This window comes from Nicotiana tabacum, chromosome 3, assembly GCF_000715075.1.
Source record: "Nicotiana tabacum cultivar K326 chromosome 3, ASM71507v2, whole genome shotgun sequence".
Classification (NCBI taxonomy): domain Eukaryota; kingdom Viridiplantae; phylum Streptophyta; class Magnoliopsida; order Solanales; family Solanaceae; genus Nicotiana; species Nicotiana tabacum.
In genome coordinates this window covers 137,859,129-137,883,842 of record NC_134082.1, presented here as the reverse complement: position 1 = coordinate 137,883,842, position 24,714 = coordinate 137,859,129, and positions in this window count along the sequence as shown.

The window sequence follows — 24,714 nt, the reverse complement described above, 5'->3', positions numbered from 1 at the left end:
TTGCTTCCAATATCAGGTACATATCTGTAAATTCATGTCACGAAAAGCTTCAACATGACAAATTAATGAAGTTCGGGAATTATAATTCTGTTTTCCATTCGTTCAAGTTCATTAGTTAAAAATTTGGTTTTTGTTTCAGTTGATTAATATAGTAGTATGTTTGGCGTAATGAATATAAGATAATTGTTACCTCTTAAAATTCGTTTAAGTGTTGTAATAATATCATCTATTTCGGAATTTTCATTAAGTGAAGTCATGATTAAAATACCAAGGTAGGGAACATGGCATAAAATGGGCCACTAATTACATCCCGTAATATTGTTAGCTAAATGTAAAGTAGAATGGAAGTATCAATAAATTACATTATTAGTATATCTTGTAAAAAAAATCTGATTTTCGTTTAGATTGATATAAGTTGTATGTTCATATATGGCATGATGATGAGTATATATATAATCATATGTGGAAGGTGAGTTGATACAATATTAGGAATGGTTCAAACGTACAACTATATTGGATGTGATGTAATTTTATTGAATCAATTTGTATAATAGTTCTCTTTCTTATCAACTTGACTCTTATCTTCCATTGCAAACATTAACCAAACCATTGCAATTTTGGACTAAAACAAATACATGAGAAGGACATAGGATTTATAAACGAATCGTAGAATTTTATGTAAAAGATATATAGAAGAAGAGTTCGCCTTAAATGAAACAATGAAGATTCTGCGGAAAATATTAATTTGTTTACCATTTTAAGTTCTTTCCCAATTTTATACACGATTCGATTTATGGACATCCAAAGGTTGTATCCACGAAAAATGTTAGTTTTAGATACGTATTGTCTGTTTTCTTTTTCACGTCATTAATTCTTTAAAATTTGAGGTATATGATTCATATGTGTAAAACAAGGCTCGCGGTCAACACATAATAACAATTTGTAGAGAACCTTATCAAGAATATTTTTGTGATTAGGGATACGTTCGCGTAACCTGATTATATTTCTAAAAGCAATTCAGATTATGCGTTCGCGCAACTTCGATCGAATATTTAATAAAAGGGATTCCTCGGAGAATATCATTATTAATTTTATAAAAAACTGAGATGTGAGGTTCACTACTTAATTATACAAAAAGGGCGAATGTTCTTGATTTTATTAAAGCATAATTTCAAAAATAATTATTATAATAAAAATATTATCTATATTACTGTGTACACGTGCGCGTGACACAACTCCGCATGTTTTTAAAAAAAATATAATTTATAACACGAATACACGTACGCGTGATTCAATTCAAAGAAGGGTCTTTAAATATAAATAGAAGTGGTAACAATAAAATCATGCAATAAAAATGTATTTTACAAATCAAAATAATCAAGCCGACTATAACAGTTGAGTGACCGTGCTAGAACCACGGAACTCGGGAATGCCTAACACCTTCTCCCGGGTTAACAGAATTCCTTATCCGGATTTCTGGTGCGCAGACTGTTAAATAGACAGAGTCATATTCTCCTCGATTCAGGGATTAAAACCGGTGACTTGGGACGCCTTAAAATTCCCAGGTGGCGACTCTGAAACAAACAAACAAATCCCGTTTCGACTGTCCTTTAATTGGAGAAAACTCCCTTGCACCCTCTCGGGTGCGGAAAAAGGAGGTGCGACAGCTCTGGCGACTCTGTTGGGGAATATACCCAGAACCACTGGTTCAGGGTTCAAGAATTCGAGCTTAAAATAACTGTTATAGTTGGCTTAATTTATTATCTGATTTTTACATGATATATGCTTAATGTGCTAAATGATGCTTTTACCGCTTTAATATTATCTGAATTGTGTATATAAAACTGCTACGAAACCCTTCTTCTTTCTGAGTCTTCTAAATTTAATATTGCCCCCATTTCGGTTCAAGCTGTCCACTTGGGTAAGCCAGGGCTAGAACAATATGCCTTAGGTTTTTCACTTAGAATAACTCAGCTACATGTCGGATCCCTAGTAGGAACGTTTGTTTGCATCACGTGCATTTGACTTTGGAGGCTCAACACAGGGGTTGGGTCTATCTAGGACAGGTGTACCAAAAAATGAAAATGACCATCCTGATGCATCTTACTTGCTGCTACTTGCGCATTTAGTTTTATTTGATTCGGACTTGTGTGTTGACCGACTTTTGAATATCAGGAATAAAATTTTGAAATTGAAAAAAAGAAAAAGAAATAGCGGTTAGGGAATTGACTGTTTATTTTTGAAAAAAAACCAATGCCTAAATATTGTCAAAACTCTGCCGAAATTTCGAGAAAATGAAAAAAAAAATATTTTAGTAGTTTGTTTTACTAAAAAGCAAAGGAAAAATAGAAAAAAAAAGAGTCGTTGTTCTGTCTTATTTTTTTTTTAAAAAAAAATATATAAAAAGGAAAATAGTTTGTCTTCCCCTGAAAATGACAATGAAAAAGAGTCTTACTTTTAAAATAGTTTTTTTATTTGTTTCTGAAAATGCCAAAATGAAAATGAAAAGAGTCGTGCTTTGAAAGTGGTTTTGTTATTTGCTGCAAAAATATATATATATATATATAAATCCAAAAAGTTTTTCTTTATTTCCAAAAAATGTATATATATCTTTATTTGTTGCAAAAATATTTGTCCTGCCAAAAAGTCTAGAAAAGTTTTTTTTAGACTCCCAATTTTCAAAACAAAAAATCCAAAAATATTTTCCATTATTGACTTCTTTAGAAAGTCTTTTTAATTATTAAAAAAATATATATAATAAAATAAAACAAATCCGAAAATATTTTCCTTCTTCTTTAAAAATTGAAAAGAAAATTCAAAATTCAAAAATTATTTTTTTTAGAAAGCATTTCTTTTATTAAAGGTAAAATTCCAAAAAAAAATATATATTTTCTTTCTTCTTAGAATATGAAAATTCAAACAAAAAAAAATATCTTCCTTTTACTTTTGAAATTCTTAAAGTTCAAATCAATAGAAAAGGAATTCTTAGAAGTCTTTCTTTCAAAAAGAAAATCAATCAAAAATCCAAAAAAAAAAATATACTTCCGTTTTTTTTTAAAGCAGTTCTTTTACAAATTCAAAAATAATAATAATTTAAAATTAGTTTACTTACCTTATTCTTGATCAGTCCGAACTACGCGGGTTTGATTCTCACCGGATGTGAGATACGTAGGCAACCCTCATCGGGTCCAACCCCCCATTTTTGCTAATAAGCCAAAAACCAATAAATAAATAAAAAACGTGTCAAAATTTTAATTTTGTCGTAAATAAGTCGGGCAGTGTCCAACCTCCACTTTTTGCTAAAAAAAAAAGAATATAGCCAAAAAATATGTCAAATTTTAATTTTGTCATAAAAAAGTCGGGTGACGTTGTTTTGACAAGACATAGCTGAATGCTCCCGAAAGGGACGCCGGAAGGCTGACTTTGAATAAACAGCCACTTTTTGGTCATATTTAGGATTTTTGGTCCAGTTGACCCACACAGCCTTAAAAATCTTCGTCCCCGAAACGCTGAAGGGCCGTGTTTGCAACACCCGGTTTTTTATTGTAATTTGAAAAAAAAAAGAAAAAAAACAAAGAGTCAACGGTCAGGTGAATACCGTTTGGATATTTGTTCAAAAATAAGTCAAGCCAGCTTTGGCCGCATCTTAAACCGTTCTTGCCGAAATAGTCTTAGAGTATCTTTCAGTTGTCGAAATGCTATTTTCGTGAAAGAACGGACAAGTTTGTAAAGTGTCAAAATAATTCTCCCCGACCTCAAAATTCATGTGAGATTTGGAAGGGGCCACATTTGCAAAAATAGCCGTTTGGTTGCATTTGTCAAAACGGGGAGAGGAAGCTGACCTTTTTGTTTTGGAGTTTGTAAAACTTTTGATTATAATATGTGGGTCGTTTGATTTTCAAGTTTGTAGGTCATTTTTAAACCTTTGAAACCCAATATGAAAATTGAAAAAAAATGATTAGTATCGTTTATCTTTTGTTGGTCCGAACTACGCAAGGTCTGATTCATGCGGGGTCATGATACATAGGCAATCTCCATAAGATTCGACCACAACAAAAAAAAATGAGAAAAAAAAATGAAAAAAAAAATCGAAAAAATGATGAAAAATAAATCGAAAAAAGAATCGAAAAAAAAATATGAAAAAAAAATCGAAAAAAAAGAAAAATGAAAAAAAGAGATGTTGTTAATAATGAGGACCGACTGAGTCCATTCTAACCTGTTTTGAATCGCAAAGAAAGAAGGTGGTTGGTTTGTGGTAAGCCGGAAATACAAGACCCAGAAGCACACTTTGCAGGGATCAGGCCTGATAGCAGAAGCACTCGAATCCTATTGGGACTTGTTGACTAAGGTTGATGATATCGAAGTTGGAAATGGTCTAGACAATACTGATGCAACGCTCAGTGGCTAAAGATGCCAATTTTGATAAAGTGGGAGGACGCTCCGTTCCTTGGTTAGCAAAAGAGAAGCTGGTGGTGTCTTATTTTGTTGTCATTTCTGTTGTCCGGATTATTCTTAGGGTTGTAATCCGAATATTGTCTTGTGTCAAACCTTCTTATCTTTCCAGTTTGTCATATCAGTTTGTTTAAGTTTTGTCGAGGTTGTGTTAGGATTTTATTCTGGTTGTTTTGTTTGTTTTATTATTCAAACCATTTCACCGGTAGTCTAATACAAAAGCCGGTCTTTTATTGTTTCCAGTCATCTTTTGTTTTTCTTTTGTTCAATGCCGATTCTAGGGACATGACATGCGCACACAGTTTGGGCCTAGTCTTAAAAGTTAATTATAAAACTCCGGAAAGGTGATCAGACCATTTAAAGGAAATAAGAACGGTGTGAGATTATTTGAAGCCCGAGTCACGTGGAATTAGGGCAAGTAAAACACAAAGAAAACCATTAAATGCAAGATTCGCCGAATTGGCATGAGGGTCGTTCATGAGAGTGAGAATGTCGCCCAGCAGTGCTTTAGAAAGGACAAATGAAAAGTAAGTGTTTAACATAATTGTCAAGGCCAGCACCGTCGGAAGAGACTATAAATCTATGTTCAATTGTGTTGTTTGCACTTGGCATGTTTTGAAGACTGGAATGACGAAGGCATTTTGTTCTGCTACCTAAACACTTTATCCTTCGTTACCCCTTTTGAGCCTTATTTTATTTTCTTTCATACCCCTCGTTCGGAATCAATAGCAACGACTAGGAAATACGAGCCTGGAAGGTAAAGAAAAAATCAACAAAAAAAATAATAATAATAAAAAAAAACGAAAAATGAGAGAAAAATGATAACAAAAAACAAAAGAAAGTCAGAAGAAAACAGAGGAATTGGGAACTACGTTTGACCTGATTCCTCAAAGAGGATACGTAGGCGCTTCACGGCTCGGTCATAGGGTGCATAGTGTGCATAATGTGCATGGTATGCATGGTGTAATAAATAAAAAAAATTTAATAAATAATCCCCAAGCAAGAAACTGGGGCAAGGGTTGCGCTTGTTATAAACAAATATGATTTCGAAGGTTGTAATTTTGAACCCCAAATTGATTTGTTTTTTAGCCTTTAATACCCTTTCTTTCTAAGCCTATCCAAAAAACCCACATTACGGTCCAAAGAAAGACCTTCTGATCAGTCTGCAAAAGATGCCAAGTCAGACAAATGAGAGTCTTACCGGTTAACATAATACTCTGTTCCACAACAGAAAGGACTCTAATCTCCAGCAGAGAGAGTCATACCGGCAACACTCCAAATCCCCAGCTGGAAAGTGATATAAATGAGAGAGTCTTATCGGTGAAAATCTTCACGGACACCATAAGGCGATAAAAGATGAGAGAAAAACCAAAATGAGAGAGACTTGATGGTGAAAACCTTTTGGACACTACAAGTCGAATAAGATTGGGAATCAGATGGAGGATAGTCAAGGGAAGATCTTGAAAGACGATTGACGACGGAGGATAGGCCACATATGCATGTCATGACCATTAGAGTCGGTGTCTGCGTTTGATAGGTTTTTATTTATAATTTCTTTTGTTAAAGAGTCATCTTTTTCCTTTGTCTTTTATTCTATTCCTTTTTATCTTTCTCCTTTCATAGAAAATTCCCCAATAGAGTCTGTTTGGTCAGAACCAGTGGGAAATGACTTCAAAATAGGCCATCAGCTTTCCAATTATGCAAGATGAGATATGGCTAGTACATCCAAGTGGTATAGTCAGCAAGGAACGAGCACAAGGCCAGTGTCAAGAAAGATATCCCCAGCAAAAGGGAATTGACAAAAGGATTGACGAGTGTCAAGAGGGATATCCTTGCCAAAATCAGAGGTTATTAAAACCTGAAGGCCAAGGCCCGTGGACAAACAAGGAGAGCAATAAGCATGACTTGGAAAATTCATGCGAGACTAAAAGGTCGGAAAAATGCAAGTCTCCGAGTCATGCCACGAAAGAAGAGGGATATCCCTAGCAGAAAAGGATTATCCTCAGCAAATAATATCGTCCCTTGTGGAATGCAGAGCAAGGAAGGAGAAAGGGGAAAGCCATCCCAAGTAGGAGTATCACAACCAACCACCGCGTTTTAAACTAACAAATTTTGTTTAAAACAGGTAAAGGAAATGGCATTGATGTCGGAAATGCATGCCACAAGAAAGATTGTCAAACTGGGGCAGAAAATTTTCTTTTCAGTTAGAAAATTTTCTGGAAAATCAGGTACCCATTTGAGGAAGAATAAAAATAGCACCAAGGAAGTGGTCTTTGAACCAGGGTTTCCCCCAACATAATAAGTTTCCAATGGAGGAAGTTATCCCCAGCAGACAGAATAAAGGGATGACACTTGTGCTCAGAAAAGCAAAGAGCCATTATCATCCCCAGCAGCTTCCAAAAGAATGAAGCATCGATTTGAAGGGATAAAATTCCCCAGCAGCGTTATCCTCAACAACGTTATCCCAAGAAGATAACACTTTTATCCCCAGCAGTGTTGAAGAAAAAAAAAACCAAAAACAAATTTGAAGGAGGGGAAGAAAGGAGACTCCCACAGTGGTATTATCCCCAGCAAGCAAGAACAAAGCAGCGCAAAGGAAGGAGAAAAGAAAAGAAGAAATTACGAAGGTAAGTTTCTCAAATCATTGATCTTTACTACATTTTTCTCCTAGGATAAAAAGTCCTAGTCTGATGAATTTACCTCCCGATACAATCTTGGTCCGATGAAATTTTTCTCCCAAGATAAGATATCAAATCTTAGTCGGATGAATCTTTCTCCTAAGATCACAACAAAATGGACCTAGTCTGACGATTTATCTCCTAGAGTCAAAATCTTGGTCTGATGAAATTGTTCTCCCAAGATAAAATCTTAGTCGGATGAATCTTTCTCCTAAGATCACAACAAAATGGACCTAGTCTGACGATTTATCTCCTAGAGTCAAAATCTTGGTCTGATGAAATTGTTCTCCCATGATAAAATCTTAGTCGGATGAATCTTTCTCCTAAGATCACAACAAAATGGACCTAGTCTGACGATTTATCTCCTAGATTCAAAATCTTGGTCTGATGAAATTGTTCTCCCAAGATAAAATCTTAGTCGGATGAATCTTTCTCCTAAGATCACAACAAATGGACCTAGTCTGACGATTTATCTCCTAGAGTCAAAATCTTGGTCTGATGAAATTGTTCTCCCAAGATAAAATCTTAGTCGGATGAATCTTTCTCCTAAGATCACAACAAAATGGACCTAGTCTGACGATTTATCTCCTAGAGTCAAAATCTTGGTCTGATGAAATTGTTCTCCCAAGATAAAATCTTAGTCGGATGAATCTTTCTCCTAAGATCACAAAAAAATGGACCTAGTCTGACGATTTATCTCCTAGAGTCAAAATCTTGGTCTGATGAAATTTTTCTCCCAAGATAAGATATCAAATCTTAGTCCGATGAATCTTTCTCCTAAGATAAGATATCAAATCCTAGTTTGATGAATTTTCTCCTAGGATAATTTGAAAAAAAGAAGAAGTTTGAATTTGAAAAAAAAAGAAGAAGTTGTTGAAGTCAGGAGCCCCCCTGAAGAATAGAATGGCGATTTAGTGTTTGAAATCTTGCCAACCTAAAGAAAGGAATGGCGATGTATGGTTTGAAGTCAGGAGCCCGCCTGAAGAGAGGAATGGCGATTATTTTCAAAGTTGTTGTCAGGAGCCCGCCTGAAGAGAGGAAAGGCATTTTTAAAAGTTGTTGAAATCTTGCCAACCTAAAGAAAGGAATGGCGATGTATTGTTTGAAGTCAGGAGCCCGCCTGAAGAGAGGAATGGCGATTATTTTCAAAGTTGTTGTCAGGAGCCCGCCTGAAGAGAGGAAAGGCGTTTTTAAAAGTTGTTGAAATCTTGCCAACCTAAAGAAAGGAATGGCGATGTATGGTTTGAAGTCAGGAGCCCGCCTGAAGAGAGGAATGGCGATTATTTTCAAAGTTGTTGTCAGGAGCCCGCCTGAAGAGAGGAAAGGCATTTTTAAAAGTTGTTGAAATCTTTCCAACCTAAAGAAAGGAATGGCGATGTATTGTTTGAAGTCAGGAGCCCGCCTGAAGAGAGGAATGGCGATTATTTTCAAAGTTGTTGTCAGGAGCCCGCCTGAAGAGAGGAAAGGCGTTTTAAAAAGTTGTTGAAATCTTGCCAACCTAAAGAAAGGAATGGCGATGTATGGTTTGAAGTCAGGAGCCCGCCTGAAGAGAGGAATGACGATTATTTTCAAAGTTGTTGTCAGGAGCCCGCCTGAAGAGAGGAAAGGCATTTTTAAAAATTGTTGAAATCTTGCCAACCTAAAGAAAGGAATGGCGATGTATTGGTTGAAGTCAGGAGCCCGCCTGAAGAGAGGAATGGCGATTATTTTCAAAGTTGTTGTTGAAGTCAGGAGCCCGCCTGAAGAGAGGAAAGGCATTTTTAAAAGTTGTTGAAATCTTGCCAACCTAAAGAAAGGAATGGCGATGTATTGTTTGAAGTCAGGAGCCCGCCTGAAGAGAGGAATGGCGATTATTTTCAAAGTTGTTGTCAGGAGCCCGCCTGAAGAGAGGAAAGGAGTTTTAAAAAGTTGTTGAAATCTTGCCAACCTAAAGAAAGGAATGGCGATGTATGGTTTGAAGTCAGGAGCCCGCCTGAAGAGAGGAATGGCGATTATTTTCAAAGTTGTTGTCAGGAGCCCGCCTGAAGAGAGGAAAGGCATTTTTAAAAGTTGTTGAAATCTTGCCAACCTAAAGAAAGGAATGGCGATGTATGGTTTGAAGTCAGGAGCCCGCCTGAAGAGAGGAATGGCGATTATTTTCAAAGTTGTTGTCAGGAGCCCGCCTGAAGAGAGGAAAGGCGTTTTAAAAAGTTGTTGAAATCTTGCCAACCTAAAGAAAGGAATGGCGATGTATGGTTTGAAGTCAGGAGCCCGCCTGAAGAGAGGAATGGCGATTATTTTCAAAGTTGTTGTCAGGAGCCCGCCTGAAGAGAGGAAAGGCATTTTTAAAAGTTGTTGAAATCTTGCCAACCTAAAGAAAGGAATGGCGATGTATTGGTTGAAGTCAGGAGCCCGCCTGAAGAGAGGAATGACGATTATTTTCAAAGTTGTTGTTGAAGTCAGGAGCCCGCCTGAAGAGAGGAAAGGAATTTTTAAAAGTTGTTGAAATCTTGCCAACTTAAAGATAGGAATGGCGATGTATTGTTTGAAGTCAGGAGCCCGCCTGAAGAGATGAATGGCGATTATTTTCAAAGTTGTTGTCAGGAGCCCGCCTGAAGAGAGGAAAGGCGTTTTAAGAAGTTGTTGAAATCTTGCCAACCTAAAGAAAGGAATGGCGATGTATGGTTTGAAGTCAGGAGCCCGCCTGAAGAGAGGAATGGCGATTATTTTCAAAGTTGTTGTCAGGAGCCCTCCTGAAGAGAGGAAAGACATTTTTAAAAGTTGTTGAAATCTTGCCAACCTAAAGAAAGGAATGGCGATGTATTGTTTGAAGTCAGGAGCCCGCCTGAAGAGAGAAATGGCAATTATTTTCAAAGTTGTTGTCAGGAGCCCGCCTGAAGAGAGGAAAGGCGTTTTAAAAAGTTGTTGAAATCTTGCCAACCTAAAGAAAGGAATGGCGATGTATGGTTTGAAGTCAGGAGCCCGCCTGAAGAGAGGAATGGCGATTATTTTCAAAGTTGTTGTCAGGAGCCCGCCTGAAGAGAGGAAAGACATTTTTAAAAGTTGTTGAAATCTTGCCAACCTAAAGAAAGGAATGGCGATGTATTGTTTGAAGTCAGGAGCCCGCCTGAAGAGAGGAATGGCGATTATTTTCAAAGTTGTTGTTGAAGTCAGGAGCCCGCCTGAAGAGAGGAAAGGCGTTTTTAAAAAGTTGTTGAAATCTTGCCAACCTAAAGAAAGGAATGGCGATGTATTGGTTGAAGTCAGGAGCCCGCCTGAAGAGAGGAATGGCGATTATTTTCAAAGTTGTTGTTGAAGTCAGGAGCCCGCCTGAAGAGAGGAAAGGCGTTTTTTTAAAAAGTTGTTGAAATATTGCCAACCTAAATAAAGGAATGGCAATGTATTGGTTGAAGTCAGGAGCCCGCCTGAAGAGAGGAATGACGTTTATTTCTAAAGTTGTTATTGATGTTGGGAGCCCGCCCAGATAACAGAGGCATACATATCAGTCTTTACATTTCAGTTGTTGAAGTTGGGAGCCCGCCCAGACAACAGAGGCATACATTTCAGTCTTTATATTTCAAGCATTGAAGTTGGGAGCCCGCCCAAATAACAGAGGCATACATTTCTAGTCTTTAATTTTCAAGTATTGAAGTTGGGAGCCCGCCCAGATAACAGAGGCATACATTTCAAAATCAAGTTAGAGGACAATAAAACAGAGGGTTACAATAGGAATCCCCAGCAGGAAACAATAAAATTCCCCGGCACCGGGAAACAGAAGGTTGCAACAAGAGGTCACAGCACAAACTCAAGTGCATGTGTCAAAAAGAAGAAAAGCACCGGAAAAAATGCAAGCAGACAAGAAAGCAAGGCAACAAGAAAAATTGCAGTATATCTTAGCTTCTTGTTTTCTTTTAAGCACGGTGTAACAAGGAGATCGGTAAGCAGTAGTAATAGCATGCAACAACAGTAACATTGCAGTCCAACGGTAGTCCCAGCTACCAAAATTTCCCGAACTACATTGACCTGATTCCTGTTTAGCCCAGGATATGTAGGAAACCTTTGAAGCAAAGGTTCAGTCAAATCTTTTTCAAAAAAAAAAATGCTTCACACGGAGTACTCGGATGGGCAAAAATCGCTCGCTTTATCTTTGCACGAAAACCCTTCGTGTCTTCGGGCAAAGAGGGGCAGCTGTAAGCACGTGATTTTTGCCCAATATGAGAATTACTCCCAAAAAAATCCAAAAATAAAATGATTTTTCTTTGGTGTGCAATTTTGTGATATTTTGTGATATTTTGAATAATTATTTGTATTTGTCTGTGCGTGTTTATTTGATAAATTAATAAAAAATACAAAAATATGTCGCATTTTGCATGTAGGATTTAATTCTATAGTTGTTAGTAATTAAATTTGTTTTACAAAAATTAAAAATTACAAAAGTAGGCATCGTTTGCATTTTTAGCATTTAATGTCCAAATATACAATTTTATGTTTAATTATTACTTAATTGTGCGTTAATTGTTATTGGGAGTTAATTTGCGCTTTTATAACTTAATTTAATTCTTAATAATAGTTTAAGTATTTTTATAATTTAGTTTTAGAGAAATAAAAGAAGAAAAAAGAGCGAAAATATAAAGAAAGTCGGAATTGGGCCTCTTCTTCGATTTCAAGCCATAGGCCCAAAAAATGGCCCAATCTTCCCTACGACCCAGTCCATTTCGAACTGGGTCGACCCAGTCCATAACCCAAAAGACCCAAACCCTTTTGTCTTACATTTTACAAAACAAAACAAAACAAAATGAAGAAAACCCTAAAAAATTGCTAAACCATCCGCCCCCCCTCCTATCTTCTTCTTCTTCCTCAAGCTTTCTCAAGCACACATCCATGGCAGCCCTTCCTCACGCCTCCACCGCCTCAACACACACACACACCACCAAGAAGCCCATCTTCTCCATGTCAAGCTCAAAAGGCTCGTCCATGGCTGCGTCTTCGTCGTCGACCCATCGCCATGGCCATAACGCCATGTTTGTTGCTTCTTCTTGCTGCCTCTGCGTCGTCCATGGCTTCCCGAACTGCTGCTCCATTTTCTCCATAAGCTGTTGAACGCAGCAGCAGTAGACGACCAGCTGCTCCTCCGCCGTAGTTGTCGTTGCTGCTGCTCGAACTTGCTTCAACTGTGCAAGGCTGCGGCTCCAGCTCCTCGCCATTGTTGCTAGCTGCGAGCTTCTGCTTCATGCTGCCATGGTCGACCAGCTGCTCCTGTTCTGCCGCGTCAACTGCTGCCCGTGTCCAGCTGCGACGAGCAACCATGGCTGCTCCGAACGGATGTTGCCGCTGTTTCTCCTTAACCTCCATTGCTACTGCTTCGATGTTGTTTCAGCCAACTCCTTAAGTTCGAGTTCGTCGTTGGTTAGTCGTTCGTCGTTTCAATCCGGTTAGTAGTTTTGAATTTTATTTTGTCCATTTTCGTTTTTATATTTCTCAAAGTTAAAATCGTTAAATATTTGATTCTTGTTTTGTTCGTTGTTCATCGTTGAAATCGTTTTTCTAGTTTGTTCATGTTCATGTGCTTTGTTAAAATTAATTTTCAGATTTCAAAATAGAAGTTTAATTAGTTGTTTTCATGTTTATTTCATGTTTGTATTATTGTTTAAGTGAATATTTGTTAGTTTAATATTTGTTAGATTCAAATTGAAATTTAATTAATTGTTTCTTCAATTTGTTTCATATATTTGATGTATTTTCCGAAAATTGTTAATATTGTTAAGTTCAAGTTTAAATTCATAATTGTTTCTTCTTAGTTTTTGTTTTGTCATTTGCCTAAAAGAATTTAGTTGTAATAAGGGAAGTATGTTGGTTTTAGTCATTTGAATCCGTCGTTTTTATTTTTAGATTTAATTCATGTTCATATTATGTTTGTTTGATTTTAAATCCGAAATGTGTATAGTTTGATTTCTTTTTACCATTTGTGATTATTTCTTGAATTGGTCTCATAATCTTGTTTAATGTTTAATATAAGAATTGTTTGTTGTAATGTTGTTAGAGTGGATTTTAAGTTCAATATGATTGAAGTTAGAAATCTAAATATACTTGTTTGTTGTAGTTGTTGAATCCGAAAATAGAATTGTTTGTTGCTAAAATATTGTTCAATCAAATTTTAGTTGTTCTTTGTTGTTCAATCATGTTCATGTGCTTTGTTGTTGAAAAGTTGAAGAAATCATGTTCATGAAATTTGTTGTTTGAACATTGTTAGAAATTAATCATATTGTCTATATTTTGGTTATGTTTGATTAAATGATGTGTTATAGCTGATGGGTAGTTTGGTAATTTGTAGTACATTCAGGGATAGTTTGGTAATTTCAGTAAGGTCGTGAGGGGTAGTTTAGGAATTGTACATTTTGAAATTGTTTATTTGAAGCATGGGGGACAAAATGAAATGGGGTGGGTTGTGATATAGTTGTTTAATATAAAGGGGGGACAAGATTTAATTTAAAGGGGGAATCTTGCATTATTTTAAATGAAGCATGGGGGACAAAATATAATGGGGTGGTGTGATATGTTTATTTAATGTAATGGGGATGAGTGGAAAGATAATGGGTTGGGTAGAGAAAAAGTATGGATTTTAATTAATTGAAAGGTTTATGAGATGGGTTATAAGAAGAAGGCTTGAACACAAGACATAGAGAGACAATACAGGGAGAACAGAAATAGAAAAGATACGAGAAAAAATACACACACAGATAGAGAGAAAAATTCCGAAAAACATTTAAGCTTTCAAAATAAAAATAAAAACTAAAAAAAATCTACTGCTTTCTTTCTTTGTTTGAAATTAGTATTGATGGTTGTTGTTTCATTTAAAGCTTAAGGCTTTTGTTTTTGGGATTACTACTCCACCGGTCTGTTACTGGGTTGTTACTGTTGCTGGGCTATTGTTGCTGTGTTGTACTGTTATTACTGCTGCTGATTCTCATCTTCATTTTCTTTTGCTTCCAATATCAGGTACATATCTGTAAATTCATGTCACGAAAAGCTTCAACATGACAAATTAATGAAGTTCGGGAATTATAATTCTGTTTTCCATTCGTTCAAGTTCATTAGTTAAAAATTTGGTTTTTGTTTCAGTTGATTAATATAGTAGTATGTTTGGCGTAATGAATATAAGATAATTGTTACCTCTTAAAATTCGTTTAAGTGTTATAATAATATCATCTATTTCGAAATTTTCATTAAGTGAAGTCATGATTAAAATACCAAGGTAGGGAACATGGCATAAAATGGGCCATTAATTACATCCCGTAATATTGTTAGCTAAATGTAAAGTAGAATGGAAGTATCAATAAATTACATTATTAGTATATCTTGTAAAAAAAATCTGATTTTCGTTTAGATTGATATAAGTTGTATGTTCATATATGGCATGATGATGAGTATATATATAATCATATGTGGAAGGTGAGTTGATACAATATTAGGAATGGTTCAAACGTACAACTATATTGCATGTGATGTAATTTTATTGAATCAATTTGTATAATAGTTCTCTTTCTTATCAACTTGACTCTTATCTTCCATTGCAAACATTAACCAAACCATTGCAACTTTGGACTAAAACAAATACATGAGAAGGACATAGGATTTATAAATGAATCGTGGAATTTTATGTAAAAGATATATAGAAGAAGAGTTCGCCTTAAATGAAACAATGAAGATTCTGCGGAAAATATTAATTTGTTTACCATTTTAAGTTCTTTCCCAATTTTATACACGATTCGATTTATGGACATCCAAAGGTTGTATCTACGAAAAATGTTAGTTTTAGATACGTATTGTCTGTTTTCTTTTTCACGTCATTAATTCTTTAAAATTTGAGGTATATGATTCATATGTGTAAAACAAGGCTCGCGGTCAACACATAATAACAATTTGTAGAGAACCTTATCAAGAATATTTTTGTGATTAGGGATACGTTCACGTAACCTGATTATATTTCTAAAAGCAATTCGGATTATGCGTTCGCGCAACTTCGATCGAATATTTAATAAAAGGGATTCCTCGGAGAATATCATTATTAATTTCATAAAAAACCGAGATGTGAGGTTCACTACTTAATTATACAAAAAGGGCGAATGTTCTTGATTTTATTAAAGCATAATTTCAAAAATAATTATTATAATAAAAATATTATCTATATTATTGTGTACACGTGCGAGTCACACAACTACGCATGTTTTTAAAAAAAATAATAATTTATAACACGAATAAACGTACGTGTGATTCAATTCAAAGAAGGGTCTTTAAATATAAATAGAAGCGGTAACAATAAAATCATGCAATAAAAATGTATTTACAAATCAAAATAATCAAGCCGAATATAACAGTTGAGCAACCGTGCTAGAACCACGGAACTCGGGAATGCCTAACACCTTCTCCCGAGTTAACAGAATTCCTTATCCGGATTTCTGGTGCGCAGACTGTTAAATAGACAGAGTCATATTCTCTTCGATTCAGGGATTAAAACCGGCGACTTGGGACGCCTTAAAATTCCCAGGTGGCGACTCTGAAACAAACAAACAAATCCCGTTTCGACTGTCCTTTAATTGGAGAAAACTCCCTTGCACCCTCTCGGGTGCGGAAAAAGGAGGTGCGACACTTACTGGGTACTACCGTGGTGTACTCATACTACACTTTTGCGCATCTTTTTTAGCAGAACCAGGCACTTCGGATCGGTCTAGTTTTGAGACTTATGTTTGGTGTGGATAGAGACTTCAAGATATACCTGTTGGGTATTCGCAGACACCGAAGTCACCTTTTATTGTATTTATTTCCATTGTTTCCCTTTGTTCTGGAATAGTGATGTATTCATTATGTATAACTACTCCTAGAAAGGCTTATGACTTGTACTACAGGTTTTACAATTGTAAATTGTACAGGGATTTCTATTTCGAAATTGTCCAATGTTAGCAAATATTGTCGTTATTTCTATTAATGTTAGGCTTACATAGTTTTAGAGACTAGGTGCCATCATAACTCTTTTGGAGGGATTTTGGGTCGTGACAACAATATTATATCTTATTGCTGTATTACTAATTAGTACTATTATATATTATCTATTATTATTTTATTAGATTCTAATTCTAAATATAGAATATAAATCTTATTACTAAGCACTAACTATAACTCTTCCTATATTTTTTTATTTTTTGTTAGTCCACAACTGTTCGGCTCTATGCATCAAAGCTCAACATATAAGATGGAAAAGCTCACATCTTTTAGTCGACGTGGGACAAGTGTATAATTTCAAATTCCGACCGAAATCAATCGGAATTTTTGAAAAATTTTAATAAAAAATTATTTTCCCATTTCAGCCAATGTGGGACAAGAGCAAATTTCAAATTCCGACCAAAATCTGTCGGATATTTTGAAAAAAATTTAATAAAAAATTATTTTCCCATGGAAAATCCACTACTTCTCTTCCCATGGAATATTTATTTACTAATCTATCCATTTTATTATTTGTTTGTTTCTTTTTTTTTTATGAAAAAAAGAGTGCATTAAATAAGGATTTCATAAATCAATAAAAAAATATTTCAAGTGAATAAAATTATTATTACATTTTAATGTAAAAATATGCTTAGTTATTTTTTCTCAAATTTCATTTATAATCATGAAATAACACATTAATTGTTTTATATAAAAAAATATATTAACTAACCAGAATTAAATATATCGTACATTGGTTAAGTAATTGGTATATAAGCTATATAAGCTATATATATATTTGTTGTTTATGGTTAACTTAACTAAATTGGGTGTATACACTCGGTGCGGGTGTCACGACCCGGATTCCCCATCGTCGGGACCGTGATGGCGCCTAACCTTTCAGTTGCTAGGCAAGCCAACAATTAGAGATTTACATGCTAACTCTTAAACGATTCAGTAAATAACATCAATTAAATCATAACAGATTAAAGAAGTGTGAAATTTCATATTAACCCAAATATTTATACACAACTAACCAGAATCTGGTGTCACAATTCACAAACATCTAAGAGTCACTACAAATACTGGATGAAAGAAAGTACAATTATTTTCGAGTAAAAAGAAATAGTTAAATGAAATAACTGGAAGGGGACTATAGGGTCTGCGAACGCCGGCATATCTACCTTGGGTCTCCTGTGGGAATGAAGTAAGCAGCTCAACTCGGGTCAACACGATCTACTGCCGAAATCTTCACACAAAGTGCAGAGTGTATTATAAGTACAACCGACCCCATGTACTTACAAGTGTCGCGTCTAACCTCGGCGAAGTGGTGACGAAGCTAGGACGAGACACCCCTAAACAAACCTGTGCAGTTTATCAATACATAGACAATAGTAACAACAATTAAAGAAACAAAGAAAGAAGTATTGGGGAGGGGCATGCTGAGGGGATTACAAGACAAAGAACTACAACGGAACCGAGAACTTGAACAATCAATATACCTTAAACAGATAGAAACAGATAAACGCAGGAAAAGAAAGTGCACGACATCACCCTTTGTGCTTTTACTCTCAACCTTACTAGATAAGATAATAGAAAACGCCATGGCATCACCCTTCGTGCTTTTACACTCAACCTCACCAGATAAAATAATATAAACGTGCACGACATCACCCTTCGTGCTTTTACACTTGACCTCACTGATGTGCCAGAGAATTTTGGCACATTTGATACAAATTGCTTAGATTCTACCTTGTTTTAGATACAATTATCTTTTATACTTATGTAATTTTAGTGTTTTCGCAATGTATGAGGTTTAAGGACTTAAGAGCATGGAAATGAATTCAAAAAGCCACAAAAATACAAGAAAAGAGCAAAAAGGCATCGTAAATGTGGATACGCGATCACAAATCCAACACGCGAGCCGCGGAATGCACAAGGGAATCGCAAACCACAACAGATTTCTGGGCAAAGTCCAATGCAAGAAATGCGTTCCAATCTATGATCGCATAACCTGCTTGCGAGCCGCAGAATCAATCGCAAACTCGACATGAAGAGTGCTGAAGGTAGAAAATGCGATGCGAAATGCGATCGCAGATCCACAATGCGGACCAAAAAACATCATTGCGATGAAGGCCTTGAAACTAGGGTTTGAATATGCGATGGTTATGTCAAGAATGCAGACTGCATGTCTGTTATACGACAGATATGCGATTGCATATTTAACTGGAAAGGGTATTTTTGTCCAAAATTTGTCCCGAGTTTTGACAAACTATAAATAAATTTATTGGGGTTTTATGGGGGTGGCTGGTCTGATTTAGGCACTACAATACAAGGCTTTAATATTCCTCTCTTTTGGAAGCTTTTGGGTCAAAAATCTTTCACTTTGTAAATTTTATGGCATTAAATATTCTCTTCCTTTTGTCTTTTAGTATGTGTAGCTAACTTTAAATACTAAGGTTGTGGACCCTAAATCGGTATTATATTAATGGGTGGTTAACATTGAATATATGTATAATGGTTGGTTGATATTTATTCACTTCTCATTCTTCATTTATTGTTGGTGTTTGCAAACATTAACAAGTGTCATTAAATTCTTACTTTGCTTGGGAAAGTGGGTTGGAATTTGGTAGAAATGAATAATAAAGACTCAAGGCTTTAAACCTCGTTTAATAGAATTGCTTAGGAATAAGTGGGTTTTATTTGGCATATATTGATTATTCTTCATTGCAACTCTTTTATATTTGGAAAAGTCGTAAGGAGGAAATACTACCCAACTATTGAAAAATATTGAGTAGTCATTTAGAAATCATTTGCATATCAAAAGAACCTTCCATTAGAAATATATCATATTAACACTGATAGCATTACACTTCATTGAAGGGGACACAACCTTGGTTTCGTTAATCAAATTATTTACACTCTCAATATCATAATTAGTTATTTCTTCAAACCTAACTCAATTCATACTCTTGTTACTATTAACCGAATAGAATTACGACTTTAGTCAAGTAACACGCTATTTCAGTAACTTTTTCACACCTATTCCCTGTGGGATTCGACCCCAACCTTGTTGGGTTATTATATTTGACACAGACCACCTTACATTATTTAATTAAAGTGTAATTTGAGCGTATCAAATTTTGGCGCCGTTGCCGGGGAATACGGTATTGAAATTACTTATTAGTGTGTTCTTTACTCTACGTATTATTCTATTCCATCACACTTTGCTTGTTTTGCTTGGTGTTGATAGGAAAACATGGACGAATATGAAGAAGAAATGGAGGCGGAAATGGAAGAAAATCCTTTTGCGGACGTAGAGGAGTATATTGAGGATATTAATGCTATTGTACCTCCAGCCGTTGGCGCTGCAACTTTCAAAGTGGAACATCGTTTAATCTTTATGCTCAAAGCGGAGGGGTTTTTCAGGAATTCTACTGATGATGATCCGATACAACATCTTAGAAACTTCTTGGGTATGTGTGCGATGCATAAGCAGAACCACATCTCGGATGATGCTCTAAGGTTAAGGTGCTTCAAATACTCACTAGCTGGGGACGCAAGGAAATGGCTTCAAAATTTGCCACCAAACTCCATTCATTCTTGGCATGAACTTATCTGGGCATTCTTAGCTAAATGGTTCCCACAAAGTAAGAAGTCTGAGCTCCGGGATAAAATTTTCTTTTTCAAGCAGGTACGGGAGAACATCTACATGATGCATGGGATCGATTCAAGTTATATTGGTGAAGTCTCCAAACCATGGTTTTTCGAATTCTATCTTGTTGAAAAACTTCTACATGGGCTTGGATCCTATGAACCAATCTATAGCCAAGAATGCAGCTGACGAATCTTTCATGGACAAATCATTCGTATGGGTCACACAAATACTTGAAAAAATGGCGAAGCATAATCAAGCATGACACTCAGAGGACACCACAGGTGGAATTGCATATAGGTCTCCTTCCTTGACCACCATGATCAAGGAAAACCAAGAAAGGGATCAAGTGATTGTAGGGCTTGCCACAAATGTCAATGTGTTGACAAAGATGTTCACAGAAAGCCAAACGAAGAAAGTAAATTTGGTGGAAGATGTGCAACCCTTATCAAATGAGGACTTTGAGGAGGCAAACTATGTCAACAACTCTCAAGGTGGATATCAAAGGCAACAATACCAAGGTCAAGGACAACAAAATCAATGGAGGCCTCACCCGCAAGGGCAAGGAAACCAATAGTGGAGAAATGACCAAGGCGGCTCAAATCAAGGTAATTGGAACAACAACAACAACTTCCCAAATCAGAGTTCAAACCCTTATGTTCCTCCAAAGGGTCAATATTCAAATCAAGGTTCCTCAAGTGATTCTAAGTTGGAAAGCATGCTTGAACGGGTATTGCAAAATCAAGAGAAGTCCGACACTTCTATGAGGAATATGACCAAGCTCGTTGGTTCTCATACCGCATCCATTCATAAATTGGAGATGCAAATGAGAGACTTCTATAGGGAACAAAATCTGAAGCAAAAAGGGACACTTCCAAGTGACACAATTGCGAACCCCAAGGGTAATGGGAGTGGTCCATCTTCTCATGTCATGGCAAATACCACTCGGAGTGGGAAGGTACTACAAGGAGGGAGTGAACAAGTGGTTGAAGTTGAAGAGTCCAAACATGAAGTTGAGGTTGAAGACCAAAGGGTTGTTGAAGTTGAAAAGGTTCCGGAAGAGTTGAATGTGCAACAAGAAAACCAGGGCGAGGTAAAGGAAAAGATAAACGAGACACCAAAAACTCTACCACCTATTCCTAGACCTCCTCCTCCATTCCCTCAAAGATTTTCTAGGAAGGTTGATGATAGCAAACTCGAAAAGTTCTACGACATTCTCAAGCAATTATGGGTGAATATTCCATTTGTGGAAGCATTTCAAGAGATGTCGGGTTTTGCTAAATATTTGAAATATTTGATTACCAAGAAGAGAACCACCAAAAATGAAGTGGTCAATGTGACTCACCGGGTTAATTCCATCATTGCAACATCTACCATTCATAAGAAAGAAGACCCGGGAATTTTTACCATTCCTTGTACTATTGGGGCACATGACTTTGCAAGAGCCCTTTGTGATAATGGGGCTAGCATCAACTTGATACCTCTTGCCATTTACAAGCAAGCAAGGTTGGGTATACCAAGGCCCACAAGTATGAGATTGCAAATGGACGACCGTTCCATAAAGATACCGGTGGGAATTGTTGATGATGTGCTTGTTAAAGTGGGAAAGTTTCATTTACCCGCCGATTTCTTAGTCCTTAATTGTGCGGTTGACAAAGAGATCCCTATCATTTTGGGGAGACCATTCCTAGACACAGGAAGAGCATTAATGGATTCGAAATGGAATAAGATCAATTTTGGTGTGAATGATGAAGTGGTCACATTCCAAGTAAGCAAGGGTATGAAACTACCACATGAATATGAGAGCATCTCGGTGATTGATGTTGTTGATGAAGTGGAAGATGCGGTTGAAATGAAGATGGAAGAACAATGCCTTGGTGAGGCGTTGGCATTTATTTTGGTGAACTTTGATGGTGAAGATATGGAAGGATATATGGAATCGGTAAATGCATTGGAGGGGCTTGGGTCCTATACTTATGCTCTGGTAAAGCTCTCTCTCGACTTGGAGAATGGATGCACTCCTCCCGTAACGCCTTCTATTATTGAGCCACAGCAACTAGAGTTCAAACCACTTCCACCACACTTGAGGTATAAATTTCTTGGCTCAAATGATACTTTACCGTAATTGTTTCTTCTTTGTTGAATGATGTGCAGGTAGAGCAATTGTTGGAAGTCTTGAAAGAGCATAGACAAGCTATTGGATGGACAATTGTGGACATCCGAGGGATTCCTCCCCAGAATTTGCGAACATAAGATCCAATAGGAGAGTGAGATGAAACCAACTGTGGAACATCAACGACGGTTGAATCCGTCCATACAGGAGGTGGTAAAGAAAGAAATCATCAAGTTGTTGGATGCTGGGGTAGTCTACCCCATTGCCGATAGTTCTTGGGTGAGCCCGGTACAATGTGTGCCGAAAAAGGGAGGCATGAACGTGGTTGAAAATGATAAAAATGAGCTGATCCCAACAAGAACAGTGACCGGATGGAGGGTGTGCATGGATTATCGGAAGCTCAACAGTTCCACATGCAAAGACCATTTCCCTATGCCTTTTATTGATCAAATGCTTGATCAGCTAGCGGGAAGGTCATTCTATTGCTTTCTTGATGGATATTCTGGGTACAACGAAATCAACATCGCATTGGAGGATCAAGAGAAGACAACATTCACTTTCCCTTATGGGAATTTTGCTTTTAGCCGGATGCCATTTGGTTTGTGCAATGCTCCGGCTACTTTTCAAAGATGTATGATGTCCATTTTCTCCGACATGGTGGAGGATTTTCTAGAGGTGTTCATGGACGAATTCTCAGTGGTAGGTTACTCTTTTGAGCATTGTCTTAACAATCTTAGACAAGTGCTTAAGACATGTGAAGAGACCAACCTTGTGCTCAATTGGGAGAAATGCCATTTCATGGTGGATGAAGGTATTGTATTGGGGCATAAAATTTCAAAACATGGCATAGAGGTTGATCGGGCTAAGATCGAGATTATTTCCAAGCTTCCTCCACCTACTTCTGTTAAAGGTGTTTGATGTTTCTTGGGGCATGCTGGGTTCTATAGGCGTTTCATCAAGGATTTTTCCAAGATTGCAAATCCTATGTGCAAACTCCTTGAGAAAGATGCCGAATTTGTGTTTGACGAGAAATGCCTCAAAGCCTTTGAGGAATTGAAGCAAAGGCTCACCACGACACCTATTATTGTCGCACCCGATTGGTCTCTTCCTTTCGAGCTCATGTGTGATGCCAGTGGTATAGCTATTGGAGCAATGCTTGGCCAACGTCACAAAAAGGTACAACACCCGGTCTATTATACAAGCAATACATTCAATGGAGAGAAAAGAATTACACACTGACTGAGCAAGAACTTCTTGCCATTATCTATGCCTTTGAGAAGTTCCGAGCTTATTTATTGGGATCCAAGGTGGTAGTATACACAGAACATGCTGTTCTTCGCTATCTCATGGCAAAGAAGGACGCAAAGCCTTGGTTGATTCGATGGGTCTTGTTGTTGCAAGAATTTGACTTCGAAGTCAAGGATCGCAAGGGAACTCAAAATCAAGTAGCGGATCATTTATCAAGGCTTGAAGAGGCAGGGAGGCCAAAGGGAGATCTTGAGATCAATCATGAATTCCCAGATGAACACATATTGGCACTTTCTAGCACGTTTGCTCCTTGGTATGCCAATATTGGCAACTACTTGGTTAGTTACCTTATTTCTGATGGATTGGAATCCTATCAAAAGAAGAAGTTTTTGAAAGATTGTCGGCAATACTATTGGGAAGAACCATTCTTGTTCTGTGTTTGTGCTAGCAACATCATCAGAAGGTGTGTTCCAGAAGAAGATGCTTGAATGTGCTTGAATGTGGTTACTATTGGCCATCAATTTATAATGGGAAAAAATCGAACTGCGGCTAAGGTGCTTGAATGTGGTTACTATTGGCCGTCAATTTATAATGATGCCAATCAAATGGTCAAGGCTTGTGACCAATGTCAAAGGCAAGGATCAATCTCTAAGAGGCATGAAATGCCAATGCACTTTGTGATGGAAATAGAAATCTTCGACGTGTGGGGAATTGATTTTATGGGTCCCTTTGTAAGCTCTTGTGGGATGAAGTACATCTTGGTGGTTGTATACTATGTGTCCAAATGGGTTGAAGCAATTGCCTTACCAAACAACAAGGCAAGGAGTGTGACCACATTCTTAAGGAAAAACATATTCACTCGGTTTGGCACTCCTAGGGCCATTCTTAGTAATGTTGGGTCTTATTTATGTAACAAGGCTTTCACAGGACTACGAGAGAAGTATGGCGTCAAGCATAAGGTGGCCACACCTTATCATCCCCAATCAAGTGGTCAAGTTGAAGTTTCAACCGGGAGATAAAGAGCATTCTAGCAAAGACCGTCAATGCAAACAGAACCGATTGGTCAAGGAAGCTAGATGATGCATTGTGGGAATACAACACGGCATACAGGACTCCTATTGGCACTTATCCTTATCGGTTAGTCTTCGGCAAAGCTTGTCATATACCCGTAGAACTGGAACACAAAGCCATGTGGGCTCTGAAGAGGTTGAACTTGGATGGGGCTGAAGCTGCAAATTTGAGGTTAACACAACTTAATGAAATGGAGGAATTCTGTTTCCATGCATATGAAAGTGCAGCTGTGTATAAAGAAAGGATGAAGCTCGTCCACAACAAAAAGATCTTGAAGAGGGAGTTCAAGTTAGGTGACTTGGTTTTCCTCTTTAATTCAAGGCTCAAATTGTTTCCGGGCAAGCTCAAATCAAAATGGTCCGGCCCGTTCAAGGTGGTAAATGTCTCTCTTTTTGGAGTTGTGGAACTAGAATCGGAGGATGGGCTCCGAACCTTCAAAGTGAATGGGCAGCGAGTCAAGCACAACTTGGGTACAGATGGAGAAAAACATTTGGTGGAGCAGCTGGCTCTCAAAGATTGTCCATGCTCGACCAATGAGTGAA